Source organism: Tetranychus urticae, chromosome 1 (assembly GCF_039701765.1).
Source record: "Tetranychus urticae isolate SD_2017Ah chromosome 1, NJAU_TeUrti_SD_1.0, whole genome shotgun sequence".
Classification (NCBI taxonomy): Eukaryota; Metazoa; Arthropoda; class Arachnida; order Trombidiformes; family Tetranychidae; genus Tetranychus; species Tetranychus urticae.
The window spans coordinates 12,725,239-12,749,415 of record NC_142958.1 but is presented as its reverse complement, the minus strand read 5'-3'; positions in this window follow the sequence as shown (position 1 = coordinate 12,749,415).

Below are 24,177 nucleotides of genomic sequence, written 5' to 3'. Positions count from 1 at the left end.
TGAGATTGTGGAGCCTTTTTGTCTCTAGTCATTCATATGGGTGAAGATGAATTTTTGAAAATTTTATTAAAGAGGAAAACTAAGAAAAGTGATTCCTGTGCAGTTTCAATGCTTTAAGTTTGCATATTCAACTGATTCATAGTTGATCGCTCTGCTGCCGAAGGTATGCCTGCTATTCAACTCTGCAGTCCTGAGCTTTGAATCGAGGAGTGGTAATAAAGTTTTATCGAGCTTTTCTGTGTTCTTTGGGAATTTGGTCAAGTTTTTGGATGAAAGACACAACAAGATAATCACCGACAACACAGTCTGGCCCATTTCAATGGACATTGTTTTGACTGGTTGTGTTGCATGCTGCTAGTGTGCATTAGCTCAAGGAAACTAAAGCTTCCTTCCACAAAACATTTCCTCTTCTTGCTTCCTTCTTTTCTGTTCGAGTTCAGTAAATGGATCGCAAAAGAAACCTTTTATATCAACTATCACTTGTCCATCAATATAACAGTGTTACAGCTTCAGCATGAGTGCATTAACTCAAAGATTAACACCAAATGTGCCGAAAGAAGTTACACAAAATGTGATCTTAATCTGCTAAAACTTACAGATTCTCCAAATTGCGTTACTTTTTGCAAAGACATCTTTCTTACGTATTATAACGGCATTAAATGCAATAGATTCTTCATTTTAAAGAAGCGCTGCACTTTTCTCATTTTCGTCTTAAGGTTCTTCGGGTTTACGAGAATTGATTTGCAAAATCATTTTCATTTTGTACTCCTATTTAGTGCAAAGCAATCGCAGGTTACAAAGATGATTTGCAAATCTTGTAATTCTTTGTTGGATCAATATTTAGCTTTGAAAAAGATCAATTACCTTCTTTTGCTGATATTTACTCACATTATGAAGGATATTTATGATCAATAAGACTCGAGCTCAATACAATAAGATTCATCAACACTTTACTCTGCCAATTGATTGTATTACTTTCTCTTATGCACTAAATCTCAATAACTTTTACTTGGCACAAATGTCCAGTCAAATAGTCAACCCTTTGCTCAGTAAAACTCAGCGAAATTAATTTACAATATTTCGATACTAATTATTCACAGCTTGAAACAGCTTTGATTCAACTGATCCCTTCCCTTCTCGTCCAACAACTTTTCATTAAACACCGAAAGCTGACCCTCATTAATTAACAAGTTAACCAACATGTTACTTTGTAATAATCTGGACAAAACACGTCGAACAATTGTTCAAAGAAGAAAACAAAATATCAAGTTTGATTGATTGTATTCAACTTTCGAGATAATTATCGATTCTTTCATTCCATTGCTTAAAAGTAGTCAAAAAGTTATCCAATATTAAATGTCAATCCAGTTGACATTACACTTTGTGCATTTGGTTCGCTTTAACTTCTTAACCAGGAGAAGAAAGAATTTCTCATTTTTCCCTTTTACTACCATTCCAGGTTATCTGCCATTTTCCGAGTTTCCCTTTACCAACTGTTTTCCAGAATTGAAATCATTTACTTAACTTCACACATTTATTGCTCTTTCCACTTTTACTTTATGGACTGTTAACCTTAACTCTATTTAGTTTGCTCCATTCACCCAACAACAAACATTCATTTTTGGTGAATGAACAATTCTCGCCATAAACAGAGTAACAAATTCATTCCCTGGTGAGTTTATCAGAATAACCTTTTCTCTTCACCATTTCAATATTTTCCAAGATCATCATTCAGCCTAACTTTTACCAAAACTCATTTAGAATCAAAAGAATGCAATTAGCAGAGAAAAAATTAAAACATTTTCCACTTTTCATGTTCCAAGCGATATCATCGGAAATGATCATCACTTGGAATCCATTGTAAATGAACATTTACGAGCTTTTATTGCATCCAAAAGAAATGCTAAGAAAAGGAAAAAGAAAAAGAAAATTTTCTCTGTTATGAAAACTTGCGTTTTCTGTTCGACTTTCCCATTCCATGAATGATAGTAAAAGAGATTCATAAATGTTGCAAAATAAATATTGAAGAGAAAACTTAACTGTAATTGGTGAACAATTTCATGGTTTAATATGAAAAATTGAATTCCTTTCGGACAATGCAAACATTGAATTGCATTGTAAATAAGCTGTAAATGAAAAGCAAAAGATCTCAATCTACTTGACCTAGAAAAAGCAATGTAACTCTTAAGCTTCATTTTGATAACTTTAGCCAAATAATAATACAAGTTTGGTATTAAGAGATAAGCTCAAGTTGAAAATGTACCATTCAATTGCCTCAACTTGTTTATCCCTTTATTCAATATTTATACAACATCTAAAGTCCAACAATTACAAACGCTCAAGTACGATAAAAACTTTGGATTTAACATTATCACTGCAACTTAATATACAACTTGATGGAAGCGCAAGATATACCTTTCAACATTGAGTGAACAGGGAAGCTAAAAGTTATCCAATAACTTGTATCTTCTAATAAAATTGGATCCATCAAAGTAAATCTCATTCTTCATCTTCGACTGTTTCAACTTTTTTCCGTTTTCTTTTTTCTTGCTTTTCCATAAGCATGATTGAGTATGCAAAAAGTAGCTGCAAATGAGATGAAAAGAGAATCACATTTACACTGATTAGAGCGCATCTATCTTGGCCAATTATGGCTGAGAAATAATGGCTTTTGCATTTAATTCGCTCTTGTCTCTGAAAATCACTTGAAAAGTGAGAAGAACAAAAGGTTGAATGGAAATTGGATAAAGCTCATTTTTAGGTTGATATTATTGATGGGAGATGATAACAAGGAGGGAAGTTTTAAGCCCAAAAATAAGGCGGAAACTGTTTTTACCGCTTCAAGATCAATATTGAAGCTTCTTTTGTTGAATCTCTCTCGACTACTCAATGATCCAATTTTTGTCTCACATTCATTGACTCTGCATTTTAAATACATTGAAATGACAATAAATCTGCCAAATCATCATCATCATTGACATCATCTTTAAAACCATCTCTATCCTTTGTACCAACATTAAATGTTGATCCATTGAAATGGACTTGAAAGTGTTGTCTTCTTTGAAGGATGACACGAAACAAGGTTTTCACTAAAAGTGAAAGGAGAGAGAGAGAGAAAAGAATAAGAGAAAAACAGAAAATTGCTTTTTATCCGTTTGGACGAGTAGAGACGCTTAACTGTACCACGACCAATTTCCTCCGCCTCGAGGTTTAGATTGGGAAAGTAAGGGAGTAAAAGTAATTGTTGATAACAAGAGTTGCTGCAAGCTGAAGGAGACTGCATTTGCTTCAAAGCAATCCTCTTAAGCTGTCCCGTGTTTTGTCATTAAAAACCGTGTGCGACATGCTGTGCATTATTAGACTGCAAATCGAGACAATCCAAATCGAAGCAACAACAACAACAAAATCTTATAATCTTTAAAGACTCACCATAATGATAATCAACAAGAGTAAAGGCAACAATAAAAATAACAACCATTATGATGATAATAATTGGCAGAAAAGTTTCATTCGCTTTCACCCTCTTTGCCCACCCACATCAACCCCATTCGCTATTGTAATCATAATTATGTTCACTCGAAAGCAAACACGTTAAAACGGCCCAACAAAAGAAGACCCATTTTTCTTGTCATATCAGTAGCTCAATGCCCAAACGTATTTCCTCCCTTTTTTTTATATTCCACTCCCTGTTATCATTCCCTTTCACTCTAATATTTTTTACTCACTTGTCCATCAACTGATTATCATTATTACTGTTATTATTTAAGCTTAAATCTCATCTTTCTATTTATACATTCATCTACACTCATCATACCCTTGAGCAAGTTGAGCATTATTGATATGTTGATGACCAAAAAGAATAACATTTACAGAATTTTTGGCAACTTTTTTTTCTCTTTCCTCTCATTCTACCATTTTTACCTTTCCATGTTTACTTAGCTTTCATCAAAGCCACATTGTCATCTCGTCAAGTTGACATTGACAGTGAAACGCACAACACAAAGTCAAGTGAAGACGCACTTTTGGAACAAAAAGAAGAATCGAAAAAAAAATTTCTCCAAATGTTACATTCTTTGCAGATTATTGCAACCTTTTTTTATCGACATTAATGCATTATAATGGTAATAATGGCAATAACCATAACAAGGATTATCTTGATATCACTTTGCTTTCCAATTACATTGAGATTAACATTGATTCGAATTGGAAGCAAATTGAAAAGGAATTTAATTGTAAATATTTGTTTCACATTTCCATTGAGAATTGCAAAGTTAGGAAAAGAGAAAGTTCTCAATATTGAATTTCCATTCTACATTCATATCTTGTTATTATTTAATGTTTAACTGATTCAATTTGCAATTGAACAAAAAAGACATTTTAATGGATAAAATCATTTCCATGTTAATCTTTTTTCGTTTCAATATTTCATTATTCTTATCGAAAAAATGAGATAAATATTTGCTCTTTTCATCATGAAAATTGAATAACTGAGTTGCAAGAATCAAAAGGAAAATGATCCTTGATTAGTTTATGAAAATAGTCTAATCCAATTGAATTTACTTGAATGAGAAAAGTTCAACTTTTGAAAAAATCAAGTTGATTAGGATTCTGTATTGAGGAAGAAAATGTTGGCAGAATCTGGATAATCGTTAAAAGTTCATTTTCTCGTTCATCTTTTATCTCTTTTCATATTCATATCTTTGCCATTGTTAGTTCATTAATTCATTTGATGATGATAATTAATGAGAGTAAAAATGCTTTTTGTTTCATTACAAGCTAATACATTATGATGAAGAAAAAAGGCGAATCTTTGAGTTAATTGCTTACATCTACATCTAATTATCCAACACATTATACTTGGTTATTAAGTTCAAGTAATCAAACATTATCATTATCATGTTACACTGTATCATCATTTGTTATAAAACTCATTGTTCCGTCATGATAAGGTTCTAACCCTGTTGAGCGTGGAACAAGAAAACGAATTTTCACTTTTTTCCTTTTCACCATTGACACCAAACAGAACAAGGTTAATCTCAAGTAAAATTAGCAACTGTAATTAATAATTTAATGAAAAACTACGAAAAACAATAAATTACATCAACAATGAAAATGTCGAGTTTCATTGAAAAAGCAGAAAATATTTAAAAATAAAATTCCAACAAATTTTTACTTTAGAATTGACAGAAAATCCGATTCAGAGATTCATTCCAAAGAGTTCATGTTTGTGTCAATGTTTAACCCTTTTGCATCAACATTAACCTCAGTCAAATCTGTTTAGTAAATTCCTTTCAGTAAATATTAATGATGGTGTCATAATCAACAGTTATCTGTCCCATGAGGTTCCATGAAAGCGAAAAGGTCGATGCATAAACTATTACATTAATTGTACTTTTTCTTCTTTTGGTGGTTTTCCATCGGCAAGGATAGTAAAACTCATCCCATGATGGTGATTACCTGGGAATGTAAATGTAAGCAAGTTTCATGGAAAATAATTGCTAAACAAGACATTTATTGAGATGGAATTTTGCAAATTTTTTGTCGAAATTCTTTCAGATTTGAGATTTCATGATTTCGATATTGAATTGAATTTCATTGGAAAAATTGAATTAACCTTTTTTAATGGTGGTTCAAGATTCAATTTAAAGGTTTTACTCGATGCTCATCATGGCTCAGCTGGAACTACAGTTTTACTCTGTAAATCACTTGATCATGATAATGATCGAGACTAGGGTTGCCTTTGAAATTGATAGTACAATAATGGCAATAATAATGGGACGCAATTTGAACAGTGAAAAAGGTTGTATTAAGAAACTTGTTTTTCCTTCTTTTCTCATTTTTTCCTCTTTTTTCGTCTAATGGATAATCAATTGTAAAATAAACTTTTTGTGTTATTGATTTGGTCAAATGCTCGTTTCCCTTTAAAAAGATAACTTGGATTCAATGTTGATTCAGTTTGCTTCAACTGAACAACACTTTTCAGTTGCAATCTTTATCCATCTCAACTGCTCTTTATTGCTGCTGCAAACTGTTGCCACAAAGTTTTTTGATTCAACATTAATTTGCTCGTTAATGTCATTTTATCAAATTAAAGGATCCAATTTTATCCAACAAAAAGGTGGACAAAAAATGGAATATTGTAAAAAAAAGAATTCTTTTCAAGATTCAAATTGAAAAATACGGAATAATAGGTAACGAGTTTGGAATTAATGGAATGATTAGAAAATATTGACGATTGTTGAATGTTCAAGATTATCATTTGCAATGAAAAAGTTGACAAATTTTCTTCTTTTTAATAGTAAAAGTTGCTTCTTCTTTACAATATTTCCTGACACTTTTGATGCTCAATGTGATTCCAAAGCAGATATTATTGTATCATGAAACATTGTATTTCAGTCATTGAATATTCTTGAACATGATTCTACATTATTCAAGTCACTATTTGATTCCATAAAATTATCTCATCAAAGTAATCTTAACTTGCATTTTCGCATTCACGATCATAACTCTAAGACATTTATCACTCTTAATCTTGAGGAGAGTTTCTGATATTCGAGTTTTCAATCTTTCCTTTCCCTTATTTTGATCAGATTCAGTCCATTTGAATCATTGTAAGATCTCGATACTAATGAAGCATAATTGAAAAACGAAAAATCGGAAATTCCATGAACTATAAGACATTGAATATTGTTCAAGTGAGTCTTTTTCTAGTAAAGAATCCGACAATTTTTTTTATTTAGCATCGAGTCATTTGTATTTAGACTTCTCGAGATCGAATTCGTTTCTCAATATTATCTCAACTATTATTCAAATCGAGTCTTTACTCCAACTATTGTTTGAACCTTCCCTTCTTAATCCAACAACAATTTCGATGCAATTATTTCTCTTTCATAATCAGGTCTACCAACATGTAATGCCCAAGTATTAATAAAAGTTATTCATTTTAATTCTCTTGATAAAAGAGATTAACATAATCTTTTTACACTTTGCTTATCCTTTACATTTCATAGCAACTAATACACTTTGTATTGTGCCAAGTTTGTAACTTTAATGCATTTGTAATGCTTGGTAAAAAAGGCAAGCTCAAAGCTTTTAACATTGAAAATGCATTTCTGACATTTAAATTGTAATCATCATCTTAATCATTTAGAACCATTAAAAGATAGTCGAGCTGATAACAGTTTAACTGGAATCACTGATGGGCTTCGAAACAAATGTTCAAATTCATTCTCTAGGTACAGACTTTATCAGAACTCGACTGAAAACTATTCAAACCAAAATTGATGCGATTCGACGTCAAGGACTCGTGTTGACGCCATTTTCACTTTTTACACATTTCTATCTTGAAAGTTTTCGCTTGAAAATTTCTTCGAATTTTGATTAAATCGTAATTTTGTTTCATCGAGCAACATTCTGATAAAGTTATTTGATGAAGTTTTTCCCTGTTAATGTAATTATCAACTGATTCTAGCAGATAACATTGAATTCTGTTTATTTATCATTTTGTATTCCAAGTTGAGTCGCACAAAATTTTCAATTAACTTGATGTTTTCTCATTACTTTCACAGTATATGCAACTCAATACTCAACCATAGATTAGCTTGAGTATTTTTCTTGCTTTTTATTCAACAGAATAATATTTTTACATGATAAAAATGTGTAGATGGTAGAAAAAATGATGATAATATTGTAGTGATAAAAAAGTTTATAAATGAAAGATAAACGAACAAGAAAAACATGTTTCTGATAATCATAATTTGCTTTGATGCAATAAACAGCTGAATTGTATCCCAAGAATCTGCATAATATCAATAATGTGGATATGAGAGTGAACAAAATACAAAAAACAGTTTCAACATGATAATGATTAGGATGTAAAAAAGAAAATGAATAATTCTGAAAAAGTTGTATTCAAATCGCTTTTAATTTCCTTTTTCGACGGTAAAATGCAATATTGAAATACAAACGATGCATTTTCGTTTGCCTGTGATCTGTCTTTTATATCTTTAAGTTGCGAACTTAACACAGCTCTATGATTAATTGACGCTGAATTTTTACCAGTTAGAAAATCAGTATTCGAATTTCTTTCACGAATTCTCCCTGCAATATTTTTCTAAGAATGACATTCAATGACCTTAAACTAGATATATAGCAACTGTACCGTGCGTTTTTTCCTTTTAAGCGTAATACAGGCATAACTCACGTAGGTTAATGCAACTGACCTCAGACTGACACCATGAGTTTCGAAAGATTGAAGAATCATAAATTAGACCGCACAAGGTCATTCAAGGTCAATCTGTTATCTGCGTTTTGATTAACATTTGCAGGTCTTTTTCTGCGAGTAAAACTTTTCAGATTCGTCAGTGTTTGTAAGAGGTTCATAACTCATGCTAGCTTAGGATGAGTGTTTACATTCCGTTTAGTTAATCTATTAGTTTTTGATAGAATTCGGTTATCTTTTCATTGCTATGAGTTATGAATATACGAAAAACTTTAACTGATCATAAAAATTATACGAACTCGCAAAAAAATGATCGCCATCATCGAAGTGAACCTCAAAAAAATGCGATCGATGAACTGGAAGTTAAAAGTAAATAACCAAAGTTAGATCTTGGTGACTATGTCATGCACTTTGATGATCACATGCCTCAGAAATTTATATTTGAAGTATAATCCATAATTTATATTTCTATTTATTTTCTGTTGCTCGGATCGTTGAGATGTAACCTTAGTATTTAGTTCGTATAACTGGTTCATTCCACTAAAACACAACGAACCAAACAAAGATTATCAAATGGTCGAGTCTCTGGTTAATTTCTGTTTTAGCGTAAAATGTAAAAACGGCCAGCATAACGACGGATCTATGCAAAATCGCTGAAAATGCATTGGAAATCTTTATATGAACTTCGAATAACCTCTGAAGGTGGTGATTTTTGTCATGTCGAAGTTTTGATGCTACAGATCTACAGAGCCTTGAATCGTGAACTTATGCAGATTGAGCAACCTTAAGTTTTAAAGTTCAAGGTCAATTTTGCAATTGACCTCTAATTGATATGGAAAGGTTGGTTCCTGCAATTTCGAATTTTCGTTTATTATGCTTTTCACGTTGTTACAAACTTTTGATCATTTTGTTTATAGTATCAAGAATGAAAAAGATGGAGAAATAAAGACATGGACTTGCTGTTGAAAGAGCTGATGTTGTATCAAATAAAGATGGAGATATATTCTGAACATCAGGAGTCTTTGATTTACAAACTTCAGAAGGTTTACTGAAAGCTATTCAGTTTTATACTGGCAAAGTGTTTGCCTTTTGTGGTAGAAAAGAGCAGCGAATGTTAAGTATTAGTTAAGTATTAAGTTAAGTTTAAAAGCATGGAATGGAAAAAACCAAAAGAAAGAATCATTAAAGAGAAGTTCATAAAGAAAGAATTTTTAAATGAACAAATCGAAATAAAGTAAATGTTATTTAAAATGAAACCACATTCACATCAATATTTCGAATTGTCAACATATTCGTTCAAAATTTCGATTTGTGTGCACACTGAATATCACTTAAATGCACACGCTAAATTTGATTTTATGTATGAGTATATGGGTTTTTTTCCATTTTATGCCTTCAAGCAGGCATAAGTTTAGTGCTACAGACCTCAGACTTAAACCATGAGCTAACTCAGATTGCACAACCACAAGTTCAAACGCTCAAGGTTATTCAAGGTCAAGTCTTTATTTGACCTCTAATTGTTATTCGAAGGTCATTATCTGAAACTAAAAAAATTTTCTGACTTGATAGTGTTAGTCTCATGTTCATAACTCATACTGGTTAAAGGATATGAGTGTGTCCATAACATTCGTTAAATAAGAAAAAATCCATTCATCTTTCCGTTGGTATGAGTTATGAACATGTGACTAACACTTTCGGGTCAGAAAATTTTTGTAGTTTCAGAAAATGACCTTCCTATGTCAATTAGAGGTCAAATAAAGACTTGACCTTGAATAACCTTGAGCGAACCTTATGGTTGTGCAATTTGAGTTAGCAATGGTTCAAGTCTGAGGTCTGTAGCACTAACCATTCCTGAGTTATGCCTGCTTGTATGCGTAAAATGAAAAAAACGCCCGGTATGAACGACTGTAAATGTCTGCAAAATATCTTCACGTAGTTTTTTCAACTAACGCTTTCACACAAGTGAGCGTTTATTTTATCGCATCGAGTTGAGCTGACATTTTTCATTAATATGATTATCATGAAATTAACCTTAATGACTTCTGATTACTAGCCACTTATTTTATTAACAAAGGTAGGCTTTAAGATAACATTAATTTATTGCACATGTCTTTTATTTTCTTACCTGTAGATAAAGGTATTTTTTATTGATTTCCTAGTGATTTTACAATTGATCTATTTATGAGTCAACAAGCATTATAATGATTCTGAGTAGTTTCCAGTGGCAATCTTCTGCATCATCATTCGATTGTTAATTTTCAGTAAAAGATATTATGGAAGCTTATCTCAAGATCGTTGAAGAATTTATATTTGAAATGATTTTGCTTAAGGGGAAACTGACTTGAAGACTAGAATTGCAGATACTTTGATTGTAATGTTAATGCAACAATTTAGCTGAATAAGTGAGCATCAATAATAAGAAATTTTTGTTTTCTTTTATTTTTATTGTGGATCATTCCATTATCCAAGTTATTTGTGAGCTGATTTTTTTCTCCATTCTTTTTGTTCTTTATCAGTTTTCCTTTTTTTCTTCTCTCCATCCTTATTATTATCATTGCAACCACCAAAATGAATCCCATGTTGACTTGAATGGTTTCTTCTCTCATCTTACTTTCACTGGTTGCCGCTCATTGAGCAAGATTGAAAAATGAGGTTGAAACATCTTATTGCCCAAACACACAATCATTTTGATCAGCTTTTAGATGCAATTGGTAAGCAAAGAGGAGGGATAAATCAAGTCAAGTTACATTCATTTTCACGGTTCCATCGGTTATTTGTCAATGAAGTGTTTTTCATTGAATAAAAACGAAGAAGAACAAGAAAAACAATAAAGAAGATTGAAGGAAAAACAAGAGAAGATAATGATGATTAGCGATAAAATGGGTGTAAAATGTCTTCATTGTCTTGTTGGGTGTGGAAGTGGTATCAGATGAGGAAGATGAACAAGCCTAGAAGAAAAGAAGGAAAATCATCAATTAAGAGTAAACGATCTTAAGATGGTCCAGATTGGTAACAACACAAAATGGGTAAAATGTTTTTCCTCTTTTTTTTGTCAAAAACTGTTCCAAGAAAGTCCCAACTAACCATTAAATCAACCCAAAACTGGGCAAAATTATTCTCAAATCTTTCATTCAATTTCGAAATTTTGCATTCAAAAATATTCCAAGCTATTCATTAGAATCGAAATGACTGCAATTATGGAAAATTAATTTCATGTTTTCCATTTCAATTTAGATTCCATCTTTTCATTTCTTTTCTTAAATCAAAGTTGATACCATGTTTGCTAATGATTCTGCAATCTTGATCATCTTGGATGAACTTTTACTCTTGGCTTTAGTTTTTCGTCTTTTCCAGTATTGATTGTTGAGATTAAATGGTTAATTTAATTTGTATTCATCTTGATGAGATAATCTTGAACAGAAACTAAACATTAATTGGCCGTGTACTTGACTGATTGTTGGAGTTGCTGTTTAACTTGAACAAGTTCATCAATTGTGCGATGTTTAATTTTGCTGAAGTAACAAATTTTCTTCTTCCCTTATTGCTTTTACTTTCACTTTCCCTTCAAAAGCTTCATTTATCATTTCACTAAAGACTAATATTTTTTCACTCCATGACCTGGGAATGCAACTGATGTTATTCAGTGGTTTGATTATGTTTATATTTTCTGATTGAACAATCTCTAATTGTTCCTAAATGAAGCAGTCGATGCAAACAGAGAATTGCCGAGTTTCGAAATAAATGCATTTTCGAAGACCTCTCCTCCATCAGATTGATTGATGAGAAATTATTTTATTGAAAGAAAATCATTTCTTTGGACTCATGTTTATCTCGTTGTAATCGCGTTCTATTTAAAGTAAAATATTGTCAGAGTTTGGCGCCAATCGAATGGAAACAAATTCACATTTTTTGGCGATATAAGTCGCCTCATTGAGCGAAATTTATTTTGATTTTAATTTGTTTTCCAACTAAAATGATCATTGTTGGTCTTTATTAGAGCAAACAAATTGGTGATAAAAGTGATAATAGGTTAGTTTGAAATAAATAGCCATTCGTGTTCCCATAAAACAGTCTTAATCTATTGAAAAGGAATGTACTTCTTGGTTTTGGACTTGCACTTTCTTCTTGTTTACTTTGCTCTTTTGCCCGTTTCAATGGTAAACAATGTAAAGATTATTATCATGATAATGATGATGATATTAAAGTCAATTTAGTGGACTAAATCAGAGGTGATATTAACCAGTGAATAGGTTAAAAAAGGTTGCTCATTTTCCTTGTTCTTTTGGTATTTTACACCATTTGGGCAACTTCATTATTGCCTGGAAATAAAGTGCAAATGAAAAGCTAAATTAGACTCTAATCACTAGGTGTAATTGAACGCTTTTTAAAAGACATTCTTTTCGCTGACCAAACAATTGTTCGTTCAACCAGTCTGATCATTTAGTAAATCATCAATTGGTCTTGAATAAATGTAATCTCAGATATCATAGCAAAAGACTAGAACAAACAATTCATAGAAGATTTTCCGAGAAAGAAAAGTCGAGAATGCTGGCTGGATGAAACTCGCAAGAAACTCCAGAGAAGATAGAACTTGAAAAATGACTTGTTTATCGAACATTAATAGGAATTTATTTCATGTAAATGTTCGTTTCGTGTCAAAAGATACAAAATATAAACTCTACTTTTGCTTCTATTAATATCACTGAACTTTCTGTTTGAACTGGAAAAGTCTTTAATTTTGAATCTTTTACCATTTTCCAGGTTTAACATTATTAATCTCATTTTTATGTTTAATTTAATGCTTCTTAAGTTATGAAAAATAAGTCAACATTTTGTTAGCAATACTTTTAAAATCTTATTTGTTATCATCTCATAAAAAGTTTACACATTTTTATATGAAAAGTTAATATTGTAACATAAGAAGTTCAAGATGTTCAACTAAGTCAAATGGTTAGGAAAAAGTCATGTAAAACTTGAGTTGATTTATCTATTTAAAGTCCAAGTAAAACATTGAAATGGATTAACTGTTGTGATGTAAAATCAAGACAAAAGCTTAAAAAGCAACAGTAAAATATTGATGAGGAAAATGTAATAATTTCAGTTCTTAAAAGAAAATATTTTGATTAGAAATTCAAGAAATATGAAAATGAATCGAACATTAAATAGAAATTCAAAATATTCGGTAAACTTTTCTTCGACAGAATTTAAAAGTTGCAAATTCTCTTGTAAGATTAGAATTTATTAAAACTCCCAGCAGGGAGTGAAATGGTTAAACTAGAGTTGAATGAGAAAATGATTGAGAATTAATTGGTTCTCTTGTTGCTTGGATTATGGAGAAAATGGAAAATATTGAAATTGATAACTTGAAATGCTGATTCAATGGAACAAGAAATTCAAGGTTGACATGAGTGTAATCAATCAAATTTTGACGAGCAAAGAATAAATGAATTGCCAAATTTTTCTCTTCCTTTCAAAGTAAAGACAAAAAAAACTTATTGACCCTGGGAGTGAATTGGGTGGGAGTGAGTTTTCAATAAACAGATAACTAAAGGTTAGATAAAGGGAAAGACGAACAGGGAAAATGTATTCATCATGTTGACCAAAAGAAGAAAAGTGGAAAAAGAAGAAAATGTTGATAACATTGATATGATTATCATTCTCATCATCATTATTATCCAGCCGTTGTTGCTTCTCTTTTCATTACCAACAATAGATTTTTCAGTTTTCTCTGGAATGTAATCAATCTACCTATTAAGATGGTCACAATTATCTGAATTGGTTGGAATGAAAGAATCAACTAAAGAGTGGAAAAGGCTAAACAATAAGTTTTTGTACACAATCGAGTTGAGGAAAAGAAGGAAGAAAGAAGAAAAAGAGAAAATCATGAAAAAAAAGAAATGAGTTTCATATCAGTCTTAAGTCTACATTATTCTCATCATCATCATGGTTTCCCATCTAAACTCAGCTAATGACGGTAATTATTTTAAGGCAATTTCCCAATGGAATTTTTCTGACTCTATTTTTCTTTACATTTTCCACTTTCTTAGCTCGAATGGTGGAAACTACAAGAATAGGTGAAATGCAGTTGATATGTTACTTCGCTTTTTTCTTGTATTCTTTTTGCTTTTTCAATTGTCGCATGAAAAATGGTGAAATTTGTACCAAAATGATGCAATGAATCAACCATAAACCTTGAACTTTCTCGAGATTCAAGAATTTTCCCTCTTCTATTGCTAATAACACAATGACTGGCAATACCTAAGGCAAACACAATGAATTGTGGTTTACTTTTTCATGGCATCCAATGTTTGCTCATATTTGCTTTGTTATCCATTTTTGTTTCATACTTTTGTCTTCACCATCATTCATTGTACAATAAATCGTTTTTGATTGCATGCAATTTCCTGAAAAACATTCTTGATTCTCTCGAATTTCTTTGCCCATCAAATGATCTTTCAATCTAATCGCAATCGTTTCATTCCATTGCTTATTAATTGAAATTCGTCTAAACGTGACTTATTCTGATAATTAGTTTTCCAGTCAAAAGTGCAAAGCCTTTTCAAATTTACCATTCCGAGTCTGAATTTCCTTCTTCTCCTTAAATGCTTCAGGGCTAAAATATTGGTTGCAATCTTTTTTTCATTCCTTATTTGCTGTTGATTGAAACTGACCAAATATGAAATCATCAGTGAAACGTGAGTAACATGAAAGAAATGAAATTTTTCCACAAAAAATTTAATTAATTTTCCTTCAACTGTTCGAGTTGAAAAAAGTTTTGCAAGTTGAAGCAAATTTGATTGTTTCAGAATCGAACCTTTTCTCTTCGAAAAATGTTCTTTTGCTGTTAATTCGGTTTTCAACTCTTTTCTGGTTCTTTGGGTTGGCGAACGGAAAAAAAGTCTAACCTTTACAAGCAAATAAAAATGTATAACAACACTTAAACAAAGATTGATTGATTCTGATCAAATTGGTTTTACGTTCAATTGAGCTGATTTATCATTGAGAAACTGAAAAGGAAAGGGAAAAAACGCAAAGCCCTATTGTCTTAATTTAGGTTAATTTTTCTTCTTGCTCATTGATTCTCTTCCATAGTTTATTCATTTGATTCAATTTGTCTTCATTACTGGACAATCCGTTTACTTGATTAATAAGCAAACTTCACTTTCTAACTCAATTTACCATTCAAATTAATCGTCAGCAGATATTGATCAACTTCATCTCGAAATTGATTTTTTCAAGTTTTCCTTTGAAAAGTTGGCAAATTTTATCAACTCGAATCAAAGTCTTCTTTAAAACCAAAATTATTCAATTGAAATGGAAACAATTGATCAACCCATTGATCTGATATCAGAGGTTCACTTTACTTGTTGGAGAAGAAAATGATTGAAAGTTTCGATTCATTTAAAGATTCAAATCTCGAGTCAATCAATGCAATAACATGAAGGGAAAACAGAAGATTCCTTTTTTTCAACTGTTACGAGAAGAAATTGTAATCTATTTTCCATTGATTTTCTCTTCATGATATGGAATGAAATGAAGCAAGATACGGAAAATTTTCAAATGTAAACAAGTGGAAAGGAAAATGTTTTTTTTCTAGTTTCGGGAGAAGAAGCCAGATGAATATTCAGATTGACAGATAAATGCAATGATTAATGGACTGGTACAAGTAATACATCAAGTTATCATATTCTTGTTACATTATTTACAATCATGCATTTTACTTTTTCAAACACTTGCCAAGTTGATCAGTAATAATCCATGAAACATGAAATGGCTGCAATCGAAACAAAAAGTTATTCGAATCATCATTGAATCGCATCCAATGAAACGAAAAAGATTCAAAAAAGATTCTTCTTTGAACATCTTTAAGAAACTTAACAATGAGACTCAATGAAAGGCTAACATTTGGGACTTTTAACTCCGAGTTTGGAGTTCAAATCATCGATTTTTTACTCAATTTAATTATAGAGATTTGTTAACAAATCAATATGAACAGTTCTTTGAATTGTTTGTATTGATGAAAATTGAATCATTATTGATAAACAAATTGAAAAACTATCACCAGAAAGTGAAGATGTGATTAGAATTAAAAATAGAATTAAAAGTGCAATTGATTTTTAATGAAAAAGCTGTATAGTTTTTCGATTTGATTTCTTCTTCGCAAATCAAGACATTGATAGACTTGATTGAAATGACTGAATTGATTTTTAGTCAAATTTTTTTCTAAATTTTCGATCGAATTGAAATTCTCAAGTTGACATTCAATTTAGGTTGATGCACTTTTAAACAGCATTTGTTTTACGGTTAGTTTAGTCCAGTTGAAACATTGACGTATTTCGAGATTTGGTCCACTTCGAATAGAAGCTTTCTTAAAGAGTTTCAATAGAAATAGAAAGCGAAATTTCTCTTTTAGGATAGAATGTTGAAAATGCATTTCGATATTTGGATTTGAAAAGTTGATTGATAATTATAGACTGTTAAGGTGAAATTGATTCCAGTCAATGGGATAAAAGTTTTGAATTGAAATTGATCAGGTAATGGATGATTGAGGCAAGAGAATGGGAAAACTGTCAAGCGTCAGGTTGAAAATTTCACTCCAACTATGGGAATGAAGTGGAAGAAAAAAAGACTTTTAAGTTACTTTTCAATCAAAATAATACCCATTTTCATTTCAACAAAAAAAATTCAACTTCTGTCAAGAAAATTTTCTTTTCTTTTCCACCAATAATTCAATGTCTACTGGGTAACATTGAGAATCAGAATAAACTCTTTGTTTTCCTGATCAATTGTTTTCCCACTCACAAGCTTTCATGTCAATGAGAAGAGTAAAGGAAAAAAACTTTTCATTTTTCAGTGTTGATACAAAACTAGTCAAAGAGCAAACATTGAGCGAAAATTTCATTTCTCAACTTTTATTTTCTTTGATCAGTCGTTCATTTTTCTTGCAACTTTACCTACTTAACCATCCATCATGAAGCTCATCTCATAACTGATGAACCAGCGTGAGGCTAAACCAGTGCATTACCATTAACATCACCTTTGGTGAAAAAGGATGAGAAGCGAAAAGGGTTTGTTTAGAAAAAAACTTGAAAAGGAAATTTGATTTATCTTGAATAACATCAACCATGTAAGAATCATTTTTCTCATTTCTCTTCTTCTACGGTGGAAATCGCTTTTTCTCTCTCTTCCCATGAAATCCGAAAAGCTACTTGGAGCATTATGCAAATAAGGGATCAAGAAGCGATGCAGATCATGATGATCATGATGATCATGAACAGAAATATGATGAGTAAAGACGCGATGTGAGAAGAGCATTAGTATGCAATGGAATAAAAGTAACATGAAAGTTTTTTCACCTTTTCATGCCCATGAGTAGAATATTATTGATTCACTTTTCCTCTTCAAGTGTATATTCATTCAATCATCATTTCTCATCATCTTTCATCTTTTCTTTTCTTTATTCTTCTTCTTTCTGAACAATATTACTTTTGTTTCATGCCAATTCTTATTCCAATGTAAATTGTAAGTAAACAACATTAGATTACATGATGTTTGTCTTAATGAAGTATTAATACAAAGGGAAAGAGCAAAAATGCTGACCAATGTTATTAACATTGTTTCCAATCGTATTATTAATTCGAGTCATTTTTCCTTTCTTTTTCTTCCTTCCCTGTCTTGGAATATACGATAAACTGATTCAACTTGTTTCCAATGTTGTGTATTTTCTTCTCCTAGCATCATGTGCACATGCATATTGAACAACATTATTCAATAAAAATGATAGCAAAATGTAACCCAATTAAGTGAACAAAATATTCACTTCGATCATGATAAATTTCAAATTTAATCAACTATAAGACATGAAAAGTAAATGGTTAGGAATTGCAAGATTCATTCAATTTTCTTATAAAAATTATCCATTAACTTCAAAAAACTATACAAAAATCAACCCAAAATCCAATCGTTTTCCACTAACAAAAAGATCCAAATTTTTCAAGTCAAATCTTTCTGACTGGAGAAACTTTTCACCAAACTTTCCAAACTTCAAATTCTGTTCAACCTTTTCCATTCACAAAAGTCCTCTTTGACAGTTGACTATCCAATCTGGCGAAACTCAAACTTAGTTAATTCCAAAAACATGATTAGAATGTCTAAAAACAAATCAGAGTTTATCTTTGACCAACAGAGCGAATTCAAATTTAAAACCGTTCCATGAATACGCAGAATTTCGAACGTTTTCTGCATTAACCATTTCCATTTGAATTTTGAGTTTTTTGTTCAGTTTCTAATTGATCTACTTCTGGGTCAAATTGTTTCAATCTCGCGATTCCTCATGATTAATAGTGATCCATTCATCTAATTGGATAACTTGAAGGTTGCTTTCGTTTTGTTCTAAGATTAAACGGACGATCCAAGTGAGAATTGTAAAACTAATTTAGAAATTTTCATGTGCGAAGAGAAGAGGTTGATTAATTTGTTTGTTTTTGATTGAATTTTTTGAGGCTCATAAAATTGAGGTTAAAAGTAGCAGTTGGCTTTGAAGTGATTTTGATTTTACACTGGCTTAAAGTTGGAGTGAATATTGAACTGGGAAGGGAAAGAGACGAGATAAGTTGAGTAATGAACAGATAAACAGAAGAGATAATAGAGTAACATGAAGCCCTCGGGTAACAAGTTAATTAGATAAAATTTGAGTGGAAAAAAGAGAAAAGAAAGAAAGGCGAATAAAGAGGTAAAAGTTAAGGAACAAAAGAAGTGCAAGATTAATAGGAAAAGATTCTGGTTAAATGAATCTCAAGTGTATAGTTGAACATGAAAAGAGTTGAAATATATTGACTGTAAAAAAAGAAATTCATTTTTATTCTGGTAAAAGTGAGCAACATAAAAGATGAGAAATCATTGTTATCCTGATGGTGTCTTTAACTCAACGCGTAATCATTCAGCAAGTCCATGGAACTGGCGTGAAAAAGAATTTCAGAAAATCTTGCAAATCAAGAGTTGAACGAATTCCCTCTTACAGTCAGTTTAATTTCCAACTTGTTTAGTCGCAAGTTTTTTACCCATTAGAGGAACATTGAAAGAGTTTATTGTCCTGAAAGTTGAAACAATGAATGCAACTTTGCAAAGTTGAAATTTCTGTGCTCTTCCTCATTCAAGTTAACAAATTCATCAGCTTGGATAAACTTTGAGTTATGAGGTTTGTCCAGTTGGAAGGTTTAGTTGAATGTTCAACATTTTTGTTTCTCTTTTTGCTTTTCGAGTTTGGAGAGTGAAAAATGATGAAACTGTGTGGTAAACATTTGAATGTAAAGGTGAAGAAACTTTTTTTTGAGTTTCACGGTGAAAGGTGAAACAAGCAGGATGAAAGTTTGATCAGGAAGAGGATGAAAAGGGATTGGTTTAGTTGTAAAGCTGGAAAGTTGGTGGAATGAAGGGAATGACTGGGAGAGGAAAGTAGGGATTGATGAAGGATGGATTTAGATTTAGATTTGTTGGACTTTTCAGGCTGATAATTCATCATTTGGTTCATTTTGGTTGAGGTTGTCTTGGTAAGATGAGGATAAGAAAGAAAAACAAAAGTTTTGATGATTATTATGAGAAGGGAAAAAGGAAAGAAACGGAAAAGGAAAACGTGAAAAGATTAACATTGAGAAGGGAAGAACGTGAAAAGTTTCAAGTGCAAAAGATGAAGATGAATAAATGTTTGAGCTTTTCTTTTCAGATTTGAAATGAACCAGTCAGATAGGGAAAGATGGAATTGGTAAGAAGGATAAAAAAGCTAAATTAAACAGAGTATAACTCCAACTGGGAAGCAAATAAATTATGTGCCAATGATAATATCATACGTTGGAAAAGGGATTTTTTGGATAGATTAACATTCTCAAGTTTGGGTTTGGTGAGAAAAGATGGGAAAAGGGAACGAAAAGTTGGAAGAAAATGTTGTTGCTCTCATGGTGTAAATAAAGAGGAAGTTTTGGATGAATAAAGAGAAACATGATGATGATGAGAATCAAGAGGAACAAGAAATGTGAATAAAGTTATCGATTAAGGTGAACATTTCAAGATTTGAGATAAAAATTCAAAGATAATTGAAAATGTTAAGAACCATAAAGTTAATGAATATTGTGTGAAATTGATCAACTGAAGAGTTGCGAAGCGAGAGATGAAAGCCAATTCTGCCTCCTCTCCATTTTTTGGAAATTAAAGCAACAATAGATCTAGATGATAGATTCTCAACAATATATCCGATTCCATGATTGGATCGACAGATATCGAAAAAATGTAATCCTTGTTTAGTTGAAATACCATTTTCATTTATATAATTTTTCAGATTGCTAATGCTTTTCAATGATAAATATTATACCTAAGGTATTAATAATTTGAACTTTTTTCATCGAAAACTTGAAGTTAAGATAATTTTACAGAGTGAACTTTCCACCTTAAATGAAACAACACTATCTAATGCTAAGTAATGCTTTCTATCATTAGCTCTTAAATGCTATTTTGCTTCTTTCTGCTAAATCGATAATTGATAAATAATGAAACTTGAAAACAATTTCTAGTTAAAAACTGATGAAACAACCTATTGTTAGCTCACAGCTTTCCGTTATAATTCATTTCATCTTTTAAAATCTAATGATGATTACATTTTAATGTAGTGTTAATGATGAAATAATTTCAATTTGACTTCTTTTTGATTCTAGGTTAGTTATTTCATTTTGAAAAAGAGAAACTAAAAGATTTAATCGATTGTTTGCTCTGTGCTATTACTTGATTATTGGATTTAGCTTATAGCAGCAACTAATAGTTGAACTAATTGAGAGTTTGTTAGTTGAAAATTAACAAAATTTCAAAGGTTAATGATGGCATGGAAAAGATTGACCTGGAGGTGAATGGCAACTGGAAAATGTTTCATTAAACTGCAATTGTTATTTGCAATCATTTGATACAAAAGTGTATAATAATGGCAAGAATACAAAGGTCAAGGAGTGACACTTTTCATTCCGAAAATGATTGATAATCGTAGGTTTGGTAAACTTTGGTAAGAAAGAAAAATTGTGTCTCATGATTGGATAAGCAAAATGTTTTTGCACATTGACTTATTGACAGTTGTAGCAAGTTTAAGGAAATGTAAGGTTTTGTTTCCAATTAAATGATCAACGTTATTATTGTACACATTTACAAAGTGAAGACATGAGACTCTGATTTTTGAAGGTAACAAGATGAAGGGTAAGAATAAAGATAAACTGGTGATGGAAGAGGGAAAAAAGTAATATCCTTATTACATTGGGTATGAATTGTGAATGATAGTGATAATATGAATCATTCAATGTAAATGATTAGAAGAAAGACAAAAAATTGTTTGATTGATGGTTTACGTTGACATTGATTGTCATTTCTTACAGACAAATTAAAGGCTAACAAGTTTTCCGAAATCAGGAAAGTATCATTTCCATAGACTATTTGGGCTCATCAGCAGCGATCTCATATGTTATGGCTTAGTTTAAGATTATATTCTGATTTCAAGAAAATGATGTTAATTTTTAGAATGAAGGAGGAAATCATCGATTCTATGCAAATAATACTGACAAACAAATTTTACACTCCTACTTGATAGAAGATAAAAGTTCTTATAGATGAGATATTTTCAAGTGATTGTTAAATCAGCAAATGCGTTTGTCTTGATGCAAAGTCTTCGCAATGAAATTGATGCGATCATTTTGTTCATACACTTAACTTCATTGCTTAATTTTATACCTGGTTTCAAATTAACCTGTCATTGAATTTATTGAAATCTAGTTGCTTATTAGCGCTCAGCTTATGAATAAGCTCCAGACGGTAGGGTTTTAAGCATTTCCTTTTCCGATTCTGGGACAAGTTAGTTTTTCTGGTACGGCCCCCTTCTGATGAAAACAATTTTGTCCGCTTCTGTCCGATGATTGTGATACCGTAATACAATATTAGTTTTGAAAATTTTTTCGATTAAAAATAAGCTTTTAATGAAAAATAGAAAGAATGAGTAGTACCAGTTCACTTCGTACCTCCGCCATCTCGGTCCTCAGCTCCCTGATTCGATTTCAAAGACTGCTATCACGAGCTACAGTTGCTCGATGTGAGCCTACTGGTCCTCATCCAGGCGTAGACGCTCGATAGCCTGCCAAATTGATGCGGATGATAAGGGCACAGCGCTCATTGCTGGCTTTAACGGATACTTCCCTCAGTTTAGTAAAACTGATAATGGAGATGATGGACTGAAACAAAGGTACAGGGATATTTAGGATGGAGATGATGGACTGAAATGGACTAACATAGGTTAATTTACATAATTTTTTTTAAATTACAAGGTTACTTTCCAATAACAAAAGTTTTATTTCAAAATCAAAAAACTTATACTGTATTACGGTATTACCAGCGTTGGCTCAGAATGGGACATTTCATGCCTACTTTCATCGTTACTATGAGGCTATGTTTAATATTTCCTTCTGGTCCCTTCGTGTGGCAACAAATTATTTTGAAACTCTAGATTTATAGTTCTATGTTTTGGGGAGGCTACTGAAGGAATATTTTCAGCATCTGACTACTGATTCTCGAGTCATTAGCAGAGACGAAGATGAAGATAAAATGCTCAGTGCTTGAGGTTTAGTCCTTCGTTGAAGTTGGGTACATTGATGAACCCACACGACAGCATGATTAAAGGCACACGTACTTTACACCGATCATGCTTCTCTAAAAAATTTATTGCAGATAGCGAGTGTAAGAGAGGTCAAACGAAGAATCAACAACTATAGTTGAGTAGAAGTAAATTTTGTAAATCAATTTCAACGCAAATGTTTCATACAAGCTCAATCTGTATGAGCTACAATATAATTCAATTTACTATAACTCTTTCAAAGATATGATGAATTGTAGTAGATAAAATATTTGAACTTTAACGAAAATTATAGTAAACTAAATTAAAAAGTTTCATGGTAAGATTGTTTGAATATCAAGAATAATCTGAATCTGCGTCTATTATTTGATTTAGCAACACTTAAATTGGGAATGAAGGATAAAGTGTTGCTCTCAATTCAAGTCATTTGTTGGTGCAACGATGAAAATTACAGTATCGATGTTGCCTTGAAACTTGTTATTCAATATATATTCATGAGATTCTCTGGTTTTATCTTCTTATTGAATAAAAAGTTTGGACCAAATTATTGAACAAGAATTGGTTAACATGGTTAATTTGATTATTACGATTCACAGAAAATGTTATTTCAAACTTGAATTGATTAGCACAATGATCTCAATCATTGATAAAACACTAATTATAAATTGTAATGAGAAGTGTTAATAAAAGTGGAATCAAGTGTTGAGAGAAAAACAAAAAGCAAAGAATCGGAAGCAAAGGCGAAGAAAAATGGAAATGAAAAGTTTCCAGGTAATAGCTCAATGACAAAATGATCCAAATAATGATGTCAAAAGTAATTGATTGTCATTGGATTGAATAATGATGATGAAAATGTCTATCATTAGAAGGTGAAAAAATGAGATTCAGAATGTGACTCTTGACAACCTTTGACTGGATTCAAGTTGAGGTTAAACTTGCTAAATAATTTTAAAGCAAGAATAAGTTTAACTTTTTTTGTTATTGTTGCTTTGACTCTTGATGATGAAGGATAAAGCAAAGGCTGAAGGAATATTTCAAAGATGAAAACCATTAAGAAAATCTTTTCCTGGTTTATATGGTTGAGATAATGATGAATTGTAGTTGAAACTTTGGCAAGTTTGAGTGGAGAAGAAAAATGTTTAAATTGTTATCAACATTTTCAGTTTTGATATTATTTTGATTCTCTTTTGTTTGCTCTGTAACATGATAACATTCAAGTCTATTGGAACAATGAAAATGAACATTAAAAAGACTCTTTTTTTTGTTTGCTGCCTTTTCTTACATTTTGTAAAGTTCAAGTTGTTGT